The following is a 21746-nucleotide window of genomic DNA, read 5'->3' on the forward strand; positions in this document are numbered from 1 at the left end:
GCAGTCAGCAAATTGTTACTTGTGCGGATGGCTGTGCTGAATTAAGTATGACCGAGCTAGATTCTCTCACGTGACTTAGAAAACGGAATAATAGTATTCCCTCAGGAAAGCAACAGATAATTTTAAAAGACATAATTGCAAGTAAAATTTGAAGACTGAAGTTGAAAATATATAAAACAAAGAAGCTACTATCAAAATCGGTGCCTATGCAACACATTTGGAAGTGTAAATCCCCCTTGAAGAAGCTGCAGGAGCTGAGAAACACTTGTTGGGTTATTCATCTTTTTCAACAATCATTGTAAGAAGCAGTTAATGTCAATATGCATTGGACCTAAATTAATAAATAGATTTAATAGTATTAGTTTTGGAATATAGGTGCGCATGCAAATCATATCAAAGGGAGCCTACCTATATTAAAACCATTGCTGCACTGCAGAACTGAAATGAGGCATGCAGCCAAAATACACCAGCTTTAAATTTAAAAGTTCTGTGCAAGGTATGTCTATTCCTCCAGCAGTTCCTATTTTAAGAGGTCTTTTATATAAGTGGATTAAACCTGTTTTTATTTTACAGCTGTTGCTTGATCTAGAGTCCACTCCTAATTGCATGTGATCTTGTTGCGTGCCCATCTAGCTAGATTTTGCACTTTTCTTACTTGCCACTGTGATAAGTTTGGTGATGTTGCATTGCGTTTGTTTCTTTTCTTATTTAGCATAGAAAGCACACTTGGAATTTGTTGGTGTAAGACACTAGATGCCACACCAGCAGGAACTAACTAGTCTTCTGCTTATTTGGAGGCAACAAAATATTGAATAGTTTCTATCTTTTTTTAATTGAAAAACAGAGAAGTCTGGCATAAAAAAATGAATACATTTGTTTTCAGTAGAACATGGACTGCGTTCGGTACCGATTTTGCAGATAACATGCCATCCTGCAGAATTAGTAAACCTGCAAATATTTTATATTTTTGTTAATAAAAACCACACATTTAAATTCCAACTTTTTGATATTATATGCCATGTGCTTTAAAAATTCAGAACCATGTACAGAAAAATGTGTGGATTGCGGTTTTTACTTTTTTAAAGATGTACACAAATACTTAGCATAACAGCATCAGACAGTATTCAACTAAGGATTTGCACTTCGAAAGTATGCAACAAAGAGATGCTCGAATGGATTGTGTCCTCCCATGTATTCCTTATCTTTCATAAATCCACTTCCAGCTTGCTGGCCTCGGAATGTTTTTCACAGTAGAGGGCGCTGCGTGTCGACGTCCCTCGAGTCGGTGTCCCTCAAAGGCCTCCGTATTGGTGCCGATGTCACCATAGGTATACGTAGTCTCGCGCAGCGTCCGTTGCTCAGTTCTGTTTTTCCGCGCTTCGTATGCCTCGGAGACGCAAAGCTCGGTTCTTCTACTCATCAAAAATCTTAATATCCTACGATGGCATCTTTGTCCAAAACACAGACGCCACGATCCGGCTTCAGAAAATTTAGAGATTGCAGTAAAAAGATGTCATGAACAGATCCTCAGAGGATCTGTTTGTGGTACCTGGGATGAGAGCACCAGTGTTCAGAATGTGAGGACTGTATGTCCATGACGGCAAATGCCTTGAAGGAGCGTATGCGGTAGCTAGAAAGAGGTAAGCCTGTTAAATCTTCAACTCCTTCGAAATTGTCCTCAGCTGAGTCGAGACATTCATCTCCTCACCATCGAAAGAAACATTCTTGATCGAGGTCTCGAAGCGGTTCCCACCATTCTTCGAGATCGAGACATTCTAAGAAGAGGCGTCATAGATCACCCTCTTCATCCTCCTCTAATTCCCCAGAAAGGGTCACCTGCCCCACTAAACACAGCTCTCCAGCTAAGTGGGAGGAATTTCAAAAGAAAATGCTTAGGGTCTTCGAGAATGCAGCCTTGACCCCCTCGGAGATGCCTAGAGGTGATACCCCGGGTGAAAGACCCGAAAAACTAAAATGCCGAGAGTCATCGAACCCGGCAAACAAACAACCCGCAAGAGTGTCAGGAACCCTCGAGTAAAGACAAGACTTCACCGAACAAGACTGCGTCATTGACACCATCGTCGAAGGTACCTTCATCAACACCTTCGTCGACGCCGTCGTCGATTCCGATGAAGGAGAAGCCCTCGAAGCCGGAGGCCACAATTGCGCCATCGGCACTTCAGGTGTCGAATGTCCCGTTCAAGGCGTCGAGAGTGGCAGCGACAATATCTACGACACTGAGTAGGATTCCGATCCGCTAGCCGACATAAAGGCTTTTTTCAAGTTCTTTGATGCCATTTACAGGATTGTCGAGACCCATGTCTGCATCAACAACTACAACTTTTTCTCATGCAGTATCCACCAATTTGGCACCCTCTTGTCTGGAAATGGGCTTTACCCCCTCTTCCACGATCTGACTATTTCAGAGCTTTATCCTCTATGAGGAAGGAGAGGACTCTGACAATGAGAGGCCTTTTTGTTTACAAACCACAAAAGCACCTACTCCAGAGGAATTAATCTCTGAGGAGAATAGATTGAGAGATCGTCAAGAATCTTTACAAGATGCCAGGGGCATACCTTTCCAGAGGCAGAATTTGCCATTCCAGAACCTGGAGAGCATACAGAAATGCCTTACAGAGCCCTTATGGCAAGAATTATGGAATTTATGGGGTGGACAACACCTACACCCTCTTTCCAACAAGATGACCTTACAGACATCTTAGCTAAAGGGCCTCAAGAAGACCCTATAGTTCCTTTTCATGCAGCATTGCAGAGAAAAATAGCTGCAAATTGGGGAAACACTGCAGGTTATCCCGGCAGTAAGTAAAAAGCTCTCTGCAAAATACAAGGTGCCGTCCTCAGGCCCTGAATATTTAAGTAAGCACCCAACTCCAGAGAACTTAGTAGTGCAGGCAGCGACGTCATCAAGTAGTAAGTCGGCATACCCTACTATACCACAAGACCGGGATGACAAAAGATTTGATGCCATGTCTCAAAAGATCTTTTCAGCTTGCAGTATGGCACTTAAGTCTTTTAACACCACTTGCACGCTAGCGAGATTCAGCCACACCCTTTGGGAGTGTGCTTCATCAGTGGCTGACCGTCTCCCAGAAGGGGAGGAACTAGACACATTCTTGAACATCGTCAAGGATGGGAAGGATGCGATGTGTGAGTTCCTCCAAACAGGTCTCGACTCTGCTGACAGCATCAGCAGAGCCATGGCGGTGAGTACCCCAATCCGCAGATTTGCGTGGTTGCGGAAGTCTGGTTTTGCTCCTGATGTACAAGCCAGGCTTCTGAACATGCCCTTTGATGGTACCTCTCTATTTGGCAAGAAAGCTAATGATAGCCTGGAGAAATTACAAACCTCAAAGGCGGCAGCAAAATCACTTGGGACTGCAATCCGTCAAACTCCAAATCGCCCTAGAGGTACGTCCTGGAAGGGGAAGCCCTTTCGTTTTTACTCTGCATTCGGAAAAAACAGAGGGCAGCCAGCTCAAAGGGGCCAGAAACGATTCACCCATGGTAGACGGGTCAAAGGTACCAAGCCCGCATCAGCAGGTGCTGCTTTACCCTTAGCATCTGCGTCAGCCGCTTCTAAACCCCTCAGAGGTCTCACGACACAAAACACCAGTAGGAGGCAAGTTCACTCAATATCTGACAGAATGGCAGGCTATTACGTCATATGCTTGGGCATTGGAAACAGTTGCCCAAGGTTACTGCCTGCCTTACTGTGATGCTGGAAATGCATCGGAGGGACAAGGTCTCCGTATCCTTGTCCTTTCTGCTTTTTATCGTGTTTTCCACGCAGGAGTTCATGTGGGACTCCTGGCCGTGCAGCTCTCTTTTGGTTTGGTGAACAGCCCTGTGGGATACTCTTACGGAACCCATGGGTAGGGGTACAACCCTGTGCCCCTAGTGTATGTTTTTGGGCACCTGTGTGTGACCCACAGAGCAGGGTACGGGCTGGTGGCAGCTCCATGCTGAAATGACTGGTGCCTTGAGCGTCCTCCATTTTGGGATGCCCAGGCCCTGTCGTTTGAATTGGTAGATTCCTGATGGAGACAAAATGGCCCCCATGGCCTCTTGCCTTCCATCACCTGTTACCTTGATCTTCCCTAACTCCCGGGAAGCCCTGCCTCTGTCCCTTCCCCTTGACTGGCTGTTGGGTGGAAGTTCGTATATGGTAGTGTGGGGGAAGTGCCGAACAGACTAACTGGAGCCTTCTAAACGACAGTATGTTGTGGGTACGCCTGTGGGTGGGACCTGGGTGAATGGAGTGTGTGAAGAGTATGCATTCTATGTTGTGGCTGTCTATTATCTGGTGGTTGACACAATGGTTGAGACGGCCCTGTCCGAAACCGGTATGAATGCAGCTTGGAGTGTTGAATGGCTCGGTACTTGTTTTGAGTGTCTGGAGGGAAGTGAATGGCCTGAATGCACCATGGGCCTGATTGGCTGCCTGCCTGCATGAATGCCCATAGTCGTGATTGGATGCTTGAGTGTGACCTAGCAGAATGAATGGGAGATGAACAGTATATCTGGGGACCTCTCACTGCTAGAAATGTGTTCACAAGCTGAAGTCCACTACGACTAGTAACTGAAGCTTAACCTTGAGCCCTGCTGGACGAGAAGAATTGCTGTTGCTCTCCTTCGCAATCTGAAAGCTGCTGTGCCTCAAGGACTGACCCAGAGAGGACCTGTAAGGTGCCCTCTTCCCGAGCTACGAGGGAACCATCGTTCACAGCTCATCTGTGCCTAAGCTCCCCGGTAGACAGACCTTCGACAGGCTGCCGACCCGATACGGGGATTGCTGCGGAACTCCAAGGAGAAGCGCCCGGACTGTTGTCCGCCACTGTCGCCGACTGGAGCCGCTGTGCTCCCGTTGCCTAAGAACTTCATTGATCCAAGGGCGCTCTCGTCTGCATCGTCGCCGCTGTATCCTGCTGGAGAAGGCCTGACCGTCAACGTGCCTAGGAGCATCCACCGGTGGGTTTCCCGCCACCCAAAGACCACAGAGACGCCGACGACTCGACCCCTTGCTGGGCCACAGTTATTCTACTCTTTGCAGTCCACTGAGGTGCCCCGCACGCCTCTTCCTTGCAGGACGTTTACGTTTCCCCATCAATGAGCACAGCTAGGAACGAAGCAGCCACTTCACCGTTGTAGCTCGACCTGTTCTCCGTCGGACGTTCGACACGTGACTCCGGCCTGAAAGGGAGGACACTCAAGAAGGGCCGTCAATTCCCCGACCAGGAACGCTACAACACCAAGGTACTTTGGGGTTGCAGAACTATTGGAAAGTCTAGTGTGAACAATATATGGACTGGGCTTGTATCTTTCTTCTACAGGTTGCCCAGGTGGGGCGGGGGGGGGGGGGGAACTCCACACAGAACTGTGTTTAACGGTAGTTACCAGTATTCTGCCTATTGCTCAACCATCTTGCTTCCCTTCCTCTCTCTATTGCTGGTTTCCTCTTTATTTTGATCTGTGTGTCATTCTGACCGTATGCACTTTAATGAGATATGATAACGTTCGTGGTACCACTTTAGAACTGTACATATTTGCCATTGTTGTTTTTCAGGGTACAAAGTGAGTTATCGTGATCGTGTATATGACCTTGAATATTAATGATATAAAGACTGTGTTTAACCGATACAGTGTGTGGACATTCCTTTGTGGGTGCTTGGGGACTACACTGTACTTAAGAACCAGCTCTCATCACCTCCTGAGAAGCTAGGCCTTGATTGCTCGACCACGATACCAATAATAGAGAATCTTAGCAGGTGTCCTCTGTGCCTCTCCTCTACCATATATAGAGAGCGGAAGTACAGACCCCCCTCCGGTCTTTACACTTTCCTACACACTCCTCAGTCATCCACCCTGGAACAACTCTTTGAAGCTTCCAGACCCGCTCCTTATGCAGGAGATTTCAGACCTACTAGAGAAAGGTGCCATAGAACTGGTACCTGTAGCGGAGAGGAACCAGGGTTGGTATTACCCCTACTTTCTAATACCAAAGAAGGACGGAGGACTGAGACCAATCTTGGACTTGCGAGAATTGAACAAATTCCTCAGGAAAGACAAGTTCAAGATGGTAACCCTTTCTCAGATCCTTCAGGCCCTCCAGCTTCAGGATTGGTTGGTATCTCTGGACCTTCAGGATGCTTACTTTCATGTGCCAATCCATCACAAGCACAGGAAGTACCGGAGGTTCGCCATTGGCAGTTCTCACTATCAATTTTGGGTTCTGCCATTTGGGCTGACCTCCGCTCCGAGGGTCTTCACCAAACTAATGGCGGCTGTATCAGCAAGTCTAAGGAGGGAAGGGATTCATGTCTACCCCTACCTGGACGACTGGTTGATCAGAGCAGTGTCCCCGGAACAAGTTCAGATCCATATAGATTGTTTGCCACTTCCTCCACAAACTGGGCTTCTCCCTCATCTTAAAGAAATCACAGATGATACCATCACAGAGACTCCAGTTCATTGGAGCAGTCCCGAACACATCCCTGGGAAAAGCCTCGCCATCAGAGGTGAGGGCTCAAGATATTCTACAGATGGTCACCAGGTTTCAAAATGCCCAGCGTCTACCAGCCTTCGACTTTTTGAGGTTGCTCCGCCTCATGGCATCCTGCATTTTTCTAGTGCCAGAGGTTTGCCTGAAAATGAGATCTCTCCAGTGGGCGCAATTCTCAGGAAGAATGTCCGATCTCCTACAAATCCCGACAGAGTAGCACAAGACCTTCAGTGGTGGGCCTGTCAGGAGAACATTCTGAAAGGAGAACAGTTTTGGCAACCATGGCCAGAGATGACAGTAGTCACGGATGCTTCACTCACAGGGTGGAGAGCCCATGCCAACGACTTGACCATAAATGGTCGTTGGTCTCCATCGGCGTCCACACTACACATCAACCTATTAGAGCTGAGAGCGATCAGACTAGCGCTGAAGGCTTTCCTGCCATCACTACAGGGAAAAAATGTCCTGATAATGACGGACAACACGGTGGCCATGCACTACCTCAACAAAAGAGAAGGCGTAGGGTCACTGCCACTGTGCAGAGAGCCAATGCTGCTCTGGTTCTGGGTAATTCAAGAAGGAATCTCTCTATCGGCCGTTCACCTAGCTGGAGAGAAGAACTCGACGGCGGTTGCTCTGAGCAGGCAGAACAGTCTCCCAAAAGTGGGAACTAGCTCAGGAAGTCCTTCAAGCGATCTTCGCCCTTTGGGGAACTCCTCGAGTGGATCTGTTCGCCACTACTATTAACCGGAAGTGCGATAAGTATTGCTCAAGGGAATTTCCCCCGAGAGGAGCTCTAGGGGACCCGTTCGTGGTGGACTGGGAATTTCCACTTCTGTACGCGTTCCCTCCAGTCCCCGTGATTTCTCAAGTAATCAGGAGGTTGAGAAAGTTCAGGAAGACCATGATCCTCATTGCCCCGGATTGGGCCAGGAGAACGTGGTACCCGGACCGTCTGGACATGTCCATCTGCCCTCTAATATGTCTTCCACAAAGAGAGGATCTCCTCTCGCAAAAGGAAGGTCAAGTTCTCCATCCAGAGGTCAGAACTCTCAGCCTTCATGCATGGCTTCTGAGAGGCTGGGGTATAAGGATTGGGACCTTCTGGACGACGTTATGGAGATTTTGCTTTCGGCCAGAAGGCCAGCAACAAAATCATTGTACCGATGTTGTTGGAAGAAATTCAGTAACTGGTGCAGGAATAAGGATGTGGACCCTTTTCAATGTAGCATTCCTATGGTACTTTCTTTTCTTTTACATCTAGCCAACTCAGGGCTCCAAGTTGGCACTATTAAATGATATTTAGCAGCGCTATCTATCTTCAAGCTCTCCTCCGAAGAAGTTTCTTATTTTAAAATGCCTTTAGTTGTTCAATTTCTGAAAGGGCTAACAAATGTGTTCCCTCCAACACCTTTTCAAGTTCCGATCTGGGATTTAAATTTAGTTTTAAAATTTCTTGTGTGCCCCCTTTGAGCCGTTACATTCTTGTCCTTTATGGCTCCTAACTTTAAAAACTGTTTTACTAGTGGCTTTAACATCAGCATGCAGGGTGGGTGAGTTGCAGGCGCTTTGCAAGCTTTCTTACACCATTTTCCATAAGGATAGTCATTTTGAGAGTCAAACCTTCCTTTTTCTTACCTAAAATAGTTTGATTTCCACCTGTCGCAAAAGATTACTTTACCTTCTTTTACCCTCCTCCGCACGCTACAAAGGAGGAGGAAAGGTTCCACAGGCTGTACCCTAAAAGGGTAATAATAGAAAATAAATAAAATTAAAAAAATATCAATCAAAAAGCTTCTACATCTCTAGACTAGAGAGATTTAGACAAACTGACCAGTTGTTTGTCGGTTACACTAAACACAAATTGGGCCTTGGAGTGTCCAAACAAACTTTATCCAGATGGATACTTCTGACAATATCGGAGTGTTACAAATTGGCTGAGAAAGAGCCTCCAGATGGACTAAGGGCTCATTCAACCAGGGGCATAGCAACTTCTACGGCTCTTCAGAGGGGTGTTCCGGTGCAGGACATGTGTGCGGCGGCAACCTGGTCATCGATGCACACCTTTGTAAAACATTACTCTTTACACTCCACGTCTTACCAAGGAGGCATTTTTGCAAAAGCCGTCCTTCATTCAGTGCATGATTAAAAACTCTGGTACCCTCCTCCAAATCACAACTGCTGTGGGAGTCTATCTAAGATGAGGAATACGTGGGAGGACACAATCCATTCGAAGAACAAGTTACTTACCAACTGTAACATTCTTTTGACTGGATGTTCCTCCCACGTATTCCTCATCGACCCTCCCAACCTACCCCTCTGTACAGTTTTTCCACTTTTTGCACTTGTACTTCCTTAAGAGCCTCACATCCTTCGATGCTTGATACAACTGATGCAACCATTAACACCGAAAAAACAGAACTGAGACCAACGGGTGCGGCTCGAGCCCTTTACACGACAGATGACGTCTACATTTGACGGCGGCCCTAGAAGGATTTCGACTCTGCGGCCTCGAGCACAGCGCCTTCTGGCAAAAATGTTCTGAAGAAGCAGCAAGGCTGGCAGACAATATCTAAGATGAGGAATACGTGGGAGGAACATCCAGTCGAAAGATGGTTACAGTTGGTAAGTAACTTGTTCTTCTCCATCTCTCTCTCTCTCCCCCACTTTCCATCTCTCTCCCGCCCCCCCCAACCTCCCCATGGTGCCCTCCATCTTGCCTGTTTACTCTGCTACTCTTACCACCTATCCTACCTCTCTTTTGAAGCCTGGAAGGATGATGTTTATTCAAGATCTCCTGGTCTCCAACCCAGGACTACTCATCGCCGATGCCTTCAACGCTTCTTCCAGGCAGACTGTCACTGACATCCTCTTTGTTGCTCCTTCTCCAGACCTATGGATTTCCCCATGTGGTCTGTCCTCTCCCATTTCTCTTCTTCGCCCATTAATGGTGGAACCAGATAAGTACTTTTGACACACTTCCTATCCTCTACGTGCATCATTCATGTCTACCAGAATGGCACTGTCATGGCCCAGGGCTCTCAGCCCAATCTCCTCATTCTTGATAGGCGCCTTCTGGCTCTCATAGACTTCCTCCCTTTTCCTGCCACTCCTCCTTCTGCTGCCCCCAGGCACCTTCAATAACAGCAACGGGTGTACCACATCCATTTGCCCTTCCTCAGAAGACCTTCAAAGATGGCAATCGGCTTCACTTAGCTACCCTCAACTCTCGCTGTGCCGTTAAACTCTCACTCCTCTGACAGCTGTCACCTCCTTGAAGACTTTGAGCTTGACATCCTCATGCTCACTGAGACGTGGTTCACTGCCAGCTCTGTCAATGTTTTTGACGTAATCCTCCCTGAGGGCTACAGGATCCTCTGTAAGCCCAGCCCTAACCGGTCTGGAAGCACAGTGGCCCTGGTCCTCCCTGAATTGGGTCTCTGCTACCATCATACCCACTCAGTCCGAATCTTCCTTTGAATGCCTCGTCTGTGTACTTGTGGTCTCTCCTATCATATCGCGGACTCTTGCCACCATCTATAGGACCTCTGGTCTTGTCTCCCTCTTCCTTGTGGAATGGGGCCTGATGCGGCCACTGGACTCTTCCTCAGCCTCTGTGGCTTTCCCTCACCATTCTTCCCTCCGGTCCGGCGCACTCAGCCGACCAAGCCTTAGAGGCTCTCATCTCAGCTGAGCTCCAACCTCCAACCCTCTCATCACACCTCTCGTCTGGTCTGACCATGCTCTCTTGTTCTCTTACCTGGATCTCTTGGATTCCCCGGCTAAGCCTCTACCACACTGCCAGTCTCCTTCTCCGTCATTCGACCGATGAAGCGAGTGTCAGTTGCTGCTGTTGCTGCACTTTCATTCCTCCTCCCACTCTAGCCATTGACTCTCACACCGACACAGCATTTGCTAACCTTGACCTCGCCATCTTCAACACACTGGACATCCTTGCCCCTGTCATGATCTGCATGAAGCCTGCCTCCAAGCGAAACACCTGGTATGACTCTGATCTAGCTTCCCTGAAAAACAAGTGAGTTGCTGAATGGAAGTGGCGGGCTTCAAGCACATCCACTGACAGACTGGCCTGCTGCCTGCTCGAAAGGCAATACAGTCTCCCTAATCCGTTTGAAGAGGAGTGCCCATATCCAAGCCTGCATCTCTGGGGCCACCAACAACACAGCTGAACTGTTCAAAATCTGCAAGGAATTTGCCAATCCCACTGCAGTCTTAACTGCTCCTCTTCATCCCTGGCTCTGCACTGGCCTCCCACTTCACAACCAAAACTTAGGACATCCTGTCCTCGCTCTCCTCTACTCGCCTCCCTCACCCGCTCTCGGGCCTCAGTTGGCCTCCCTCTCCCCCTTGCCTCCTTCTTGCCCATAGCACCTGCTGAACAAGTTCGCTCTATGAAAGTCTCCTTCAAACGGGTGCTCCCCTGCTTCTCTAGAACTTTCAAGGACACCATTGCCTCCCCTGCTCCAGCCATGGCTGATTTCTGCAATCACTCCTTTGCCACTAGCTCCTTTCCACTAACCCTAAAAGCACTCCCTTGTGCACCCTCTCCTCAAAAAAGTCTTATTTTGACCATTCCTGCATGCTCGCCCTATCTCCATTACCCCCTTCCTGATCAAACTCTTGGAGAAGCTGGTCATCTCCCAACTGATCCACCACACTGAATCTGTTGGTTGTCTCCATGACCACCAGTCTGGCTTCAGAGCAGCCAGAGGCACAGAAACTGAAAACCTGTGAAAACTTGCTCTCTAATCTCGATTGTAATTCTCCTTCTGTTCGCATCCTTCTTAACCGTTTCCCTGCCTTTGATACTCTCAATCATGCCACCCCTCTAAATCGGCTATGTGATAACCTTGGCATCACATACCTGGCACTGGACTGGTTAACCTGCTTCCTCTCTGATCTACTTTCCCAGGTTCAACTGACCCCCTTTCTCTCCTCCACCTCTCTTTGCCTGTGGCGTCTCCCAGGGCTCTATCCTTTCGCCGTGGCTCTTCACAGTCTACCTTTTCCCTCTGGCTTACTTGATCTCCACCTTCTCTCCTCACTTCCACTGTTATGCAGACTACACTCGGCTCTCCTTCAAGCTTCCCTCTTGTTAGGCAGAATCCAGGGCAGTTCCCTTAGGGAGCACAACACCAGATTAGGACTACAGGTGAGAGCAATAAATCCCCTTTGGTATCAGTCTGTACCACAAAGATTTAGTTGGTAGCTGTGGCTGAGCAGTCAGACTTATCTCAAGAGGGAGATGAGCAGTATTCAGGGTTTACACAATAGGTCTGTTAGGCTATGGCACAAGGAAACACTGACCAAAGCTTGGTAGCTAAAAAGTATATATATATTTATTTTATACACTTCTAATCAAACACATGTATCACAAGTATCAAGCAAGTTAAATTAAGTCAAGGAAAAATATACACACTCCCTATATGAATTGTAGACCAAGTGAACCAGAGTGAAAACTGAGCAAAACGTCACAGTGAAAACTACACACAAGGGATACCCTAACAATTCCTCACAAGGGAGGGAAAACACAAGTTATTCAGAAATAGGTTCTTATGCACATGAGCAACACTTCCCATCAGTTGTGAACCAGTTCAGCAAAACAGTGTATCAGTGTAAGCAATACTTAAAATGAAAACTCAGCAAAATGGCATTTCACAATGATTATGCAGAGGGAAGAAAGAGTAGTTCTAAGAAAGGGGTGCACCACACAGTTCGAATGGAGAATCAATCGCGAGAAGGCAGGTCTAACAATGTGACCAGAGTCAATAGGCCTGTGCCAGAGTTAGTGGTAGAGGGCAAGGGCCCAGGAGCAAAATGTTCTTGTAGCTGCAGTGAAGTCTTTGGTTAACGATATTTGAAGAGGTGGTTGCAAAGGTTTGAAAGGTCAATGTTAAGAGAGAGGGGCGGCCAACCCAAAAGGTAGGTAAAGGATTTAAAACACCTTTAGCACTACCGCGAAGAAAGGGCGGCCTGGTGGAACAATGTACCTTAAGATGGAGAAGTGGCTCCTGCGGTGGCGGTTGTTCCTGGTAGTTCCTGCAGTTTGGGTGATTCAGCAGACGAAGAGAGGCTCTCGTCGTGGAGGAAGGTTCGAGTTACTGCACTACCCAGGGATGAAACCAGCTGCGGTGCTGCCAGATGAATAAAAGGTACGCTCCTTTAAATCGCAGTCTGGGTGGACTGGTGCCTGGCTATCCGGCCTCCGAGTACTGGGTAGGGGAGGCGATTGGCAAACTGGTTGGCCCCACCAGCTCAAGGGAAGAAGGCTCTTGCAGGTGAAGATCTTCTCTCGTCGTGTGGAGAAAAGTGGTGAGACGCTGCAGCAGGGCTTCACCGGTGGTTCAGTTGTTGCAGATTTCTTTGGCTTCTCTCCTCTTCGGCTTCTTAGTTCCAGTGGCGACGTCTTGCTCTTCCAGTCCTGAGGACCCTGCTTTTATGCAAAAAGATCCCCATTCATACAGCCTTGCTGTCACTCACACAGTGAAGTGGTCATCTTGGCGGGAGACCCTCCAGCCTATCAGGATAGAGTGCGACATGGGTTGCTGAGGCAACCCTGTCCAGGGGTCCTACTCCCCCCAAAGGATCCCCGACCTGGGTTGGGATTGTAGAGAAAGACACGAGAAAGCAGTTATATTAAAGTTCTGGCAAATAAAACCTACCGGAGCAAAGTTAATATTAAAATGCACCGGCGGTATGTTAGAGGCCGTCAGAAAATGTGGTAGCCTTGAACAATGGAAAATCCCATAGAGAAATATTTGCGGTTAAATATTTATGGTAGTAACCACTGCCACCAGCCAGAAACTTTTGAGAGAGGTACTGTAGGGTACACTCTCGAAAATTAACATAGGGGAAAAACTATTAACCCCTTCCAGTACCTCCATAGTAGGATGGCTTGTACTGGTTTAGTTCATATGATTTGACTGGTAAAGTCAATGGGGACTTTACATGCCCTGGGAGACAGTAGTCGGTCCCAGGGTATGGAGTCTATGTTTGGGGGTCGCTACGACACCCCTGTGTCACTGCACGGAGGGTGCTGTGCAACACATGTGAAATAAATATGGTTCCTATGGGGTTGAGAAAGATCCCATAGGCATTAAACACAAAAATAGCCTAGAACACACATAGCAAAAATGTCTAAGAGTGGGAAAAGGAGTCTCGCTCTTAGCAGGTAAAAATAAACCAACCCTTCAAATCCAGCAAAGCTGCTGGGGGACTCTATAGGTAAGGGAAATTAGCCATAAAATGAGAATTCTCCCTAACACCTCCACTGCCTTCCTCTCTCATTCCTGACTGACTGCTATTCAGGCATGGTGTGCTGCTAACAATCTCTGCCGTAAGACAGAGATCCTTCTCATTGGGAACTCTCTCCCTTCTCTCCTACTCTCTCGACTTCCCTTCATGGGTCCCCTCCCTCACCCTCTTGTGAGGCTAAAAACCTTGGCGTCATCTTCGACTCCTCCCGCTCTCTCTCTCCTTCTCTCCTCACATGGCAGAACTTTCCACGAAGGCCCACTTTCAGCTGCACCTCCTCAGAGGCATTCTCCCTTTCCTCATCTTGTCTCCAGAGCTCTGTTCCTCTCTAGGCTGGACAAATGTAACAGCCTCTTCCTCAATCTGCCTTTATCCTCCCTTTGCCCCTTCAACTAATCCTGAATAGGACTGCAAGACTTATCCTTAACCTCAAGCCCAGGGACCGCCTCTCTCCAGCCTTAAAATCTCTACTGGCTCCCAGTGGCTGTGAGGATCAAGTTCAAGACCCTCTGCATCATCCACAAGGCATTCTGGGGCCTGGGACCCCGCTACATCCAACTCTCTATGCCTAAATACTTCCCTTCTAGAGCCCTCCAGTCCTCTAGCTCCAACTCTGCAGATCAGACGCTTCTACAAGGAGATAGTGGGGAGTGGTACATCTGTCTTCTGCATGAGCCTCCCTCTGCAATGTCCCCTCTGCCCCTCTCAAGCTTGAGCCAGATCCCCTTAAGTTTTGGAAGCTTCTCAAGACTCTCCTGTTCTCTTCTTCCTTCCCTCTCCTGCAAATGCCCCCCTCTGATGCATTGACTGGCTGCCTGGTCCTGAGTCCTACAGGCCACCAGGCCCCCCTTGCCCAATCTGCACAAGCAACACTGTCTCCCTGACCACCCCCCACCCTCTTACTTCCCTTCCGGGCCCCCACTACTTACTAGCCTTGCGGGGTGTGCATCCCTACCGAGTCTGGTCCACCCCGTTCTCGCACTTAGCATGTGGACCGACCTCACTTCCTGCACTCTCTGCATCCCCTGGCACTTGCCCACCTGGCCTCCCCTCATACACGCCTAGCTCCAGGCCCCCCCTGCACATGTCTGCCTCCCCTCTGCCCGCACTTCCCTTCCCACCCTAACATTATCCCTTCCGCCCCAACTGGCACTGCCCCGTCCCCCATTCATACCCCTCCTTCCCTGCACTTCTTGTAACTGCACAGATTTGACACAAAACCTAGTAGAACCGTTATTCTTACTTCTCTTCACTGTTCTCCCCGCACCCCCTTTTTTTGTTTTGTGTTGCCTTGAAATACCATTTGCTGTACAGGCGCTTTATAAATAGTCAATAAATAAACACCTGAAGCACACATCACATGTAGTACAGGGGCTACATTGGCCTTTATCACCAATTTACCTCTGGATGCTATCTGTAGGGCAGCCACATGGAGTTCAGTGCACACTTTCACTCAAAATTGCTGTGTTGACACACAAGCAAGGAATGACTAACGGGTCGGGCAGGCAGCGATAAAACATTTATTTGCCTATGTTCCTCCTATCAACCCACCACCTTCACCTGGCGCTGCTTGCTAGTACCAGTCTATTCAAAGCATCTGATACCAAGCAGATTCAAAAGCCCCAGAAGACGAACATTACTTCTGATGCTTGTTAATCTGCTTAGAAACACATGCTGTGCATATGGTCCGACATCCAGTGGTAACTTCAGAGTATTGCATCTTGTCTTTAGGGGACCGAAAGGGATCGCTGGCATAGGCGTGTCTGTAACACTATCCCTATCGTGACGTTTAGTGTAACCAAAATCCCTCATGCGCCGAGGTCCCTCAGATTGTTTTTTCCGCCCAGATAACTGGTCGCCCTATAGCAGAGCTCTTACATAAGATACATTGTTCATCTTTATACCGACTTTGTCAGTTATTCCCTTTATTAGTCACTTCGACGGCGATTAAGAACTTAGACGAAGATTGTGGGAGTTTCTACGACGGTGGATTTCAGCGCCTAAGATCCGGCGGCTGAGGCATCCACGTGGCTGGGCCCTCTGGCCGGCCTACACAGTAGGGAGAGTGGGGTGGGGTGGCCATATCTTTCGTTATGTCATTCCTCTTTCCACCTCTTTCCACCTCTTTGCCCTCTAGGTCTGGTCGTCTTTGTTTATACCTTTCGCTATGGAAAGGACTCATTTAGGTTCTGCCTTAAGTGTAGGGTCAGATACCCTTGGAAAGACGAGCACAGAACGTGTAATTTTTCTCTCCCCTTAGATCACGACGAGAAGCGGTGTGCGGCTTGTAAGCTCCTTTGGCCTAAGACCATTAAGGAGCGCTGTGTAAAGCGGTGGCCCGTGTACGGTATGTCGTGGGCTGAAGCATCTTCCCCCACCGCCACACCCGCCGAAAGTGACGGGGGTACCTACGATGACCAAACATCCGTATCGGATGTCATAGACCTTGAGGCTGCCACTACTTTGTCCGCCACCCCCGTCCCCGACCCTTCAAGGCCTGACGCAAGTTTCGCTTCGGGGACAACACCCGGCGACATTGGCGTACAAAAACCACAACACACTAAGCACACAAACCCACCACCGATTTCGACGGTTCCGTCGAAAAAGGTGAAAGCGCCAACAGTGCCGTCAAAAATTTCGGTGGATTCCTCTGATCGGGTAGATCAGCATCCTTCCCCAGCATCTGCAGCAGCATCTTGCGACTGGGCACTCCAAAAACCAGTGCGCCACCCCTAAATCGGGTTTATATTTGGAAGCTCAGTCTTTCGATGCTCTGCTCCCTAAAGGCCCGTTAGGCCCAAAACCTACTAGGCAAAAAATCTACTGCTATGCCCTCTAACCCACGGTGGCCGGTAAATCTTCGGTTAAGCCTTCGAACCCGTTAATTTACGCCGATTCGGTGGAGATTGCCGACGGTATTGCGAGAATTACTTCGGCAGTGGGCTGGTACCTACACCGTCGAAACGGAGGGGACAGGCCGCGGAAAAGTCTAAAGACGCGCCATGGTGCCCCGATATTCGCAAAACCTAAGAGGACAGTCAGGAGCCTCTGTCCAACACCCTTGGAGACATATTTCGAAGCCAAAGGGCGGAAAACAATGTTTTTCCACACAGGGTTGGTCTTCAATTCCCTAAAAGTTCACCTTGCTGCTCTATCAGCCTACACCATGTCACAACAGAAGGTGTCGAGGTGGAACATACCAGTGATTAAAGCTTTTATGGAAGGGGTTTAGAGGATTCATCCTCCCATTTCTCACCCAGCTCTTGGGTGGGATTTAAATGTGGTTTTAACCAGACTCATGCGACCTCCCTTTGAGCCAATGCTTAAAGCAAGTCTAAAAGACCTTATTTACAAGACAGCCTTCCTAGTGGCTATCACTTCTATTAGTTAGCAAACTACAGATTTGTGCCTAAATTCATCTCGAAGTTCCATGTGAACCAATCAATCGAACTAGCTACCTTTTTCCAGAATCCCACTAGCATGGCTGAAAGAAGCCTACACACAATAGATGTGCACAGGGCAGTCATGTTTTACCTGGAAAGAACGAAACCACTAAGAAAAACAAACCAATTTTTCGTTTCAGTGGCAGCTGGTAGAGAAGGGGATCCTGTCTCTAAATCGGCTATCTCAAGGTGGCTTGTAAAATACACACACGCCTATGCCGACGTCCCCTTTCGGTCCGCGAATCACAAGATGCAATACTCAGCGGTTACCACTGGATGGCGGACCATATGCACAGCATGTGAATCTAAGCAGATACAATCATCAGAAATGCTATTACGGTGAGTAATGCATGTCATACCTGTAATCGTCTTTCTGATGCTTTGATGTTCTTAGATTTGCATTCGCCCATCTTCCTCCACACGTTGGGAGTAAAAATTACCCTAGATAACGTGTTTCTAATGTGGGCACATCGCCACATTGATATTTTGCCACATTGATATTTTGCCACATTGATATTTCACTATAGACTTCATGCAACCTCAGGTCAGAAATCAAAAATGTGAGGACTGTGCTGCGCGGAGAATTATGGGTACAGTACACGTCACAGTAGGGATAGTATTACAAACACGCCCTATCAACCTCACTTTTAAAAATTGAAAATAAATTGTGTAATACAGTGTTAGCGAGAATTAGCGAACATTTGCATTTTCTGTGCCAATTACCCTCAACCTGAGACCCCCATTCACTTTCAATCTGTTCTCCTGAGTAAATTGAACTTTTTTCCATCATACTCATTCTTTTTGCTCTGACATGGGAGCCCTGTTCCATTGCTTTTGTAATTTTTACTTCAATTGAGTCATGCATTCCTCCATGTATTATTTTACTACAGGCATCTGTAATTACTTTTTGCGACCCACAGCACTGTGCAGTTTTGCTGTGGAGTCCCTTGGCGTCCTTTTTTAAATTTTATTCTATTTTCCCATGAGAACACATGTACTAAATGGTAGTGAGAGATTTTTTATCTCATCTTTTCTTTTGTGGGACCAGCACACACCACTTTGTGTGGTGCTGAGGGGCTACACGATAACTCCTTTCCCACTGCTCCTGTAATTGTTAGTTACAGTAACAAACAAACTTAAATGGCTGGTGGCAGTGGATACACTTTTCTACCGTTTATGGGCAATTCACTCAAGGCTGTTTTCACCAGTGAGGCACCCTTGGGTGACCATTTTCCCAAAATGTCCCTTTTCTTTATTTCGCCATTTTTCATCGGTGTGTTCCTTCTTGGCCCTTCTACCATTCCAGGTGGGCGTGGGTCTTTGAGTTTTTTTGCTGAGGCAGGAAGTAAGGGAGGATCCTAAAACTTTGCAGGCCTTTGTCTGATGGTATGTTTGGCTGGATCCAGTTTGAACTGGGAGGCTGACTGTCCTGCAAAGACAGCCATCCCCAGGTGATTGACAGCTCGATAGGATTGAATAAATGGGTTCCTGCATAAAAGGTGAGGATTTTGGGGCAGAAGGCAAAGTCGACCAATGGAACTGAAGCACCGAAGTCCAAGACGACCAAAGATGTCTGCAGCAGCTTCAGAACCTCAGAAGCATTGCTGCTGTCCTGACCCTGTTTTCGCATCGACAGGAAAGCTCCACTAAGAATGACTTCCTCCTTTGGGCTGGTGGGCACAACCGGGCCTCAAGACCACGTTCAATGCGGGCCATCCCAACTACTAATGCGACCTTCCGGGGCTGCAGAACCCCAATATACAGGTTACCTTGACCATCATGGAGTGCATACTCTTGCCGTGATCAAATCTCGCTGTAACTTCGGTGACATGCGTGTGGACCTCCAGAAGCAAGAATCCTCCCCACAGAGTCCCCTCAACAGAGTGCAGGACAGAGTAAACAAGAAGATTCCAACCAGCGGTGATCGTTTGCTCCTGGTGCTGATAAAAATGTGGCAAAACCAGAAACTGATGCGGGAGTACAAAGAATCCTTGGCTTGCAAGTCGACTACGGATGTAGGGTCCCATCCAGAGTCTCTCCTTTCATCACCACAACCAAGGAATGGGAGACCGGGGGTCTGCATCGTGAATGCATACAGATGCATCATCTTCATCACCACCAGGTACTGTGGAGCTCTGGGTAAACTTGCGCTGAGCCATTTGTGTCGCTCCTTTGTTGTTGGAGTGCTGTTTTTGCTGTTTGGGTAGTCGCCAAAATTCAGCTTGTGCACTTACAGGGAGGCTTCTCTGAAGTCCCTGTGCACTTTTTGAATCCAACTAGCTTGTTACTTAGCTGTACAGAGAAGATTTTCATCTGAACTCTTGCATACCCTTTGACTTTGGCTTTGCTGGTTCTCTTACAGAAAAACTTCTAGTCCTATTGATTTTGGCATTGCTTTTTTCCCTCCAAAACCCTAAACTGAAAAACGTTTGTATATTACGGAAGGACTGCCTAATCCTTACAAGTCTCTGATAAGAATTGGTTCAGTGTTACTTACTGATGTTGATAATTTGATTCTTCATTTACCTACAACAAAGTATTGCTGAGTTATTTCAAGTAGTGCTTTTACCTACCTACTTGAAGTCCATCATGATTGGTTGCAAGAGTACATTGTGATTTACTCACCTGCTTTATTTCTTCCTATTATCCTGGTGTGAGTTTGATGTTCTTAGTTGATACCGCTGGGGGAAAAAGCCCAGCATACCCCTTGCAAGGAGAACAAGGTTTGTTCTCAAGAAAATACAAGTATGTGCCAGCAAAGAACTCTGCTGCCACAAAGCACTCTGACCAAAATAGCATAAGCAAGGGGTTATAAAGGTACAGCTTCACAAGTGATGTACATCACATTGGTCACAAATCCAGTAGCTGGTTGGTGTGAACCTATACACATATAGCCTGCTCTATATGGGATCCATCTTCTTCCACGTGGGGATCTTGTGTTGTCATCAAGTAAGGAGACTCTAATTGGCAATTTTGTTACACAATTCATTATTTCATAGCTCTACTGAGCACCTAATACGAAGGACATGAGCGAGGTAGCTAATTTTGAGGTTGTGATAATGTCTCAGAACTACGGAAACCACTGCTCCTTTCCTAAACGCGCTCGCACCTCCACAACTTTTCATCCTGCAACCTTAAATTTGTTACCTTCTCCCCTGGCACCCCGCAGCACAAATCCCATGACCCAATAGTGGGGGCAGCCCGTCACTGTTCTCTGATCTTCCTGATCGATTGGCCACTTTACGGGTTTATGGCCAGGGGTCTTGGGCTGGTCAGTGCACTCATGTTTGTGTACGGGTCCTGGGGTCACTGGCTGCTATAACCTAGATTTCGAGGGGATTGGGTCCTCCGACGTATTCCATATCTATGCCATGTAATCACCACAGCTGTGCTGCTTCGGAGAATCTTCGGCATCTGCGTCGATATGCCGCCCTCAAGGACCTCCTCCGACGGCCGACGTCACTGGATGTTATAAGTAGGACGCACGACACCCGTAGCCTCAGTTCTGTTTTTTACCGCGAACGTGTTCGCTTCGGAGATCTCAGCACCCCTCGACTCTTTGGAATTTGTTCTTTCTCGGTTCTTCGAACCTGTTCGTATTGTGAAGAGTTTCTTCTTGAAGATGTCTACCTCGTCTTCCACCCCGCGTCCGGGCTTTAAGAAGTGCGGGGACTGTGGGTCCAAGATGTCGGTGACGGACTTGCACGACGCCTGCCTCGGGGAGGCCCATGACACGGATGACTGTGTCGACTGCCAGTCGCTCACATCCAAAGCCTTGCGGGAGCGCAAGAAGTTGTTGTCGGTAGGTAAGGTGTCCAAGCCACGGAAGGGCTTTCGACGGACGATTCGAGGGATGACTCTCTGCATCGTCGTCGGAAGTCCAGTGGGTCTTGGTCCCGGAGTCGGTCCCGCCACTCCTCTGCCTCTTCGAGGCACTCCTGGAAGCGCTGTCATCGGTTGCCTTCCCCGTCCTCAACCGAGGACTCCACCCGTCGGCGGGTCGCTTATCCCACCAAGCATGCAACGCCAGAGGAATGGGCTTCCTTCGGGAAGAAAATGTTAGCGATTCTCGAATCGCAGGGCACTGGTCCGTCCGTGCCTCCGAGTGGGGCCGGTCGTGATCGGTCGAGAGACGGCGCTCGCACGCCTTCGGGCTCGGGTGGTCGGCACGAATCGCTGGAGAGGTCCCGCTCGGACAAGGGGAATCTTTCTCGTCGTTCCAGGTCCTGGTCCTCAACGCCCTCGAGACCATGTGCACCTGTGGTGTCTTTGAGGAGGACGTCAACGCTGGTGGCGCCAAGGTCGTCGACGGACTCTTTTGAGACTCCGCCTCCGAAGAAGTCATCGACGCCATCGGCGCCCAGGCTGTGGAGGGCCACGCTCGGGGCCTCCGGCCTTGAGGCCTGTGTCGACGCCATTGATGCTGTCGGCGCCACGTTCGACGACGATTCACTCGATGCCTTTCGAGGCTGTTTCGACGGGGGTACCCCGGGGCTCGGTGGAACCCC

The 21746-nt window shown here is 48.4% G+C and overlaps 1 protein-coding gene across 2 annotated transcripts in view; it reads left to right on the plus strand.

The window, feature by feature from the left end:
- PRPF4 (pre-mRNA splicing tri-snRNP complex factor PRPF4) overlaps positions 1-21746 on the plus strand; it is a 508092-nt gene that overhangs the window by 178830 nt on the left and 307516 nt on the right. The window lies entirely within an intron of this gene.

This window comes from Ambystoma mexicanum, chromosome 8 (genome assembly GCF_040938575.1).
Source record: "Ambystoma mexicanum isolate Mex_15411 chromosome 8, UKY_AmexF1_1, whole genome shotgun sequence".
Taxonomy (NCBI): Eukaryota; Metazoa; Chordata; class Amphibia; order Caudata; family Ambystomatidae; genus Ambystoma; species Ambystoma mexicanum.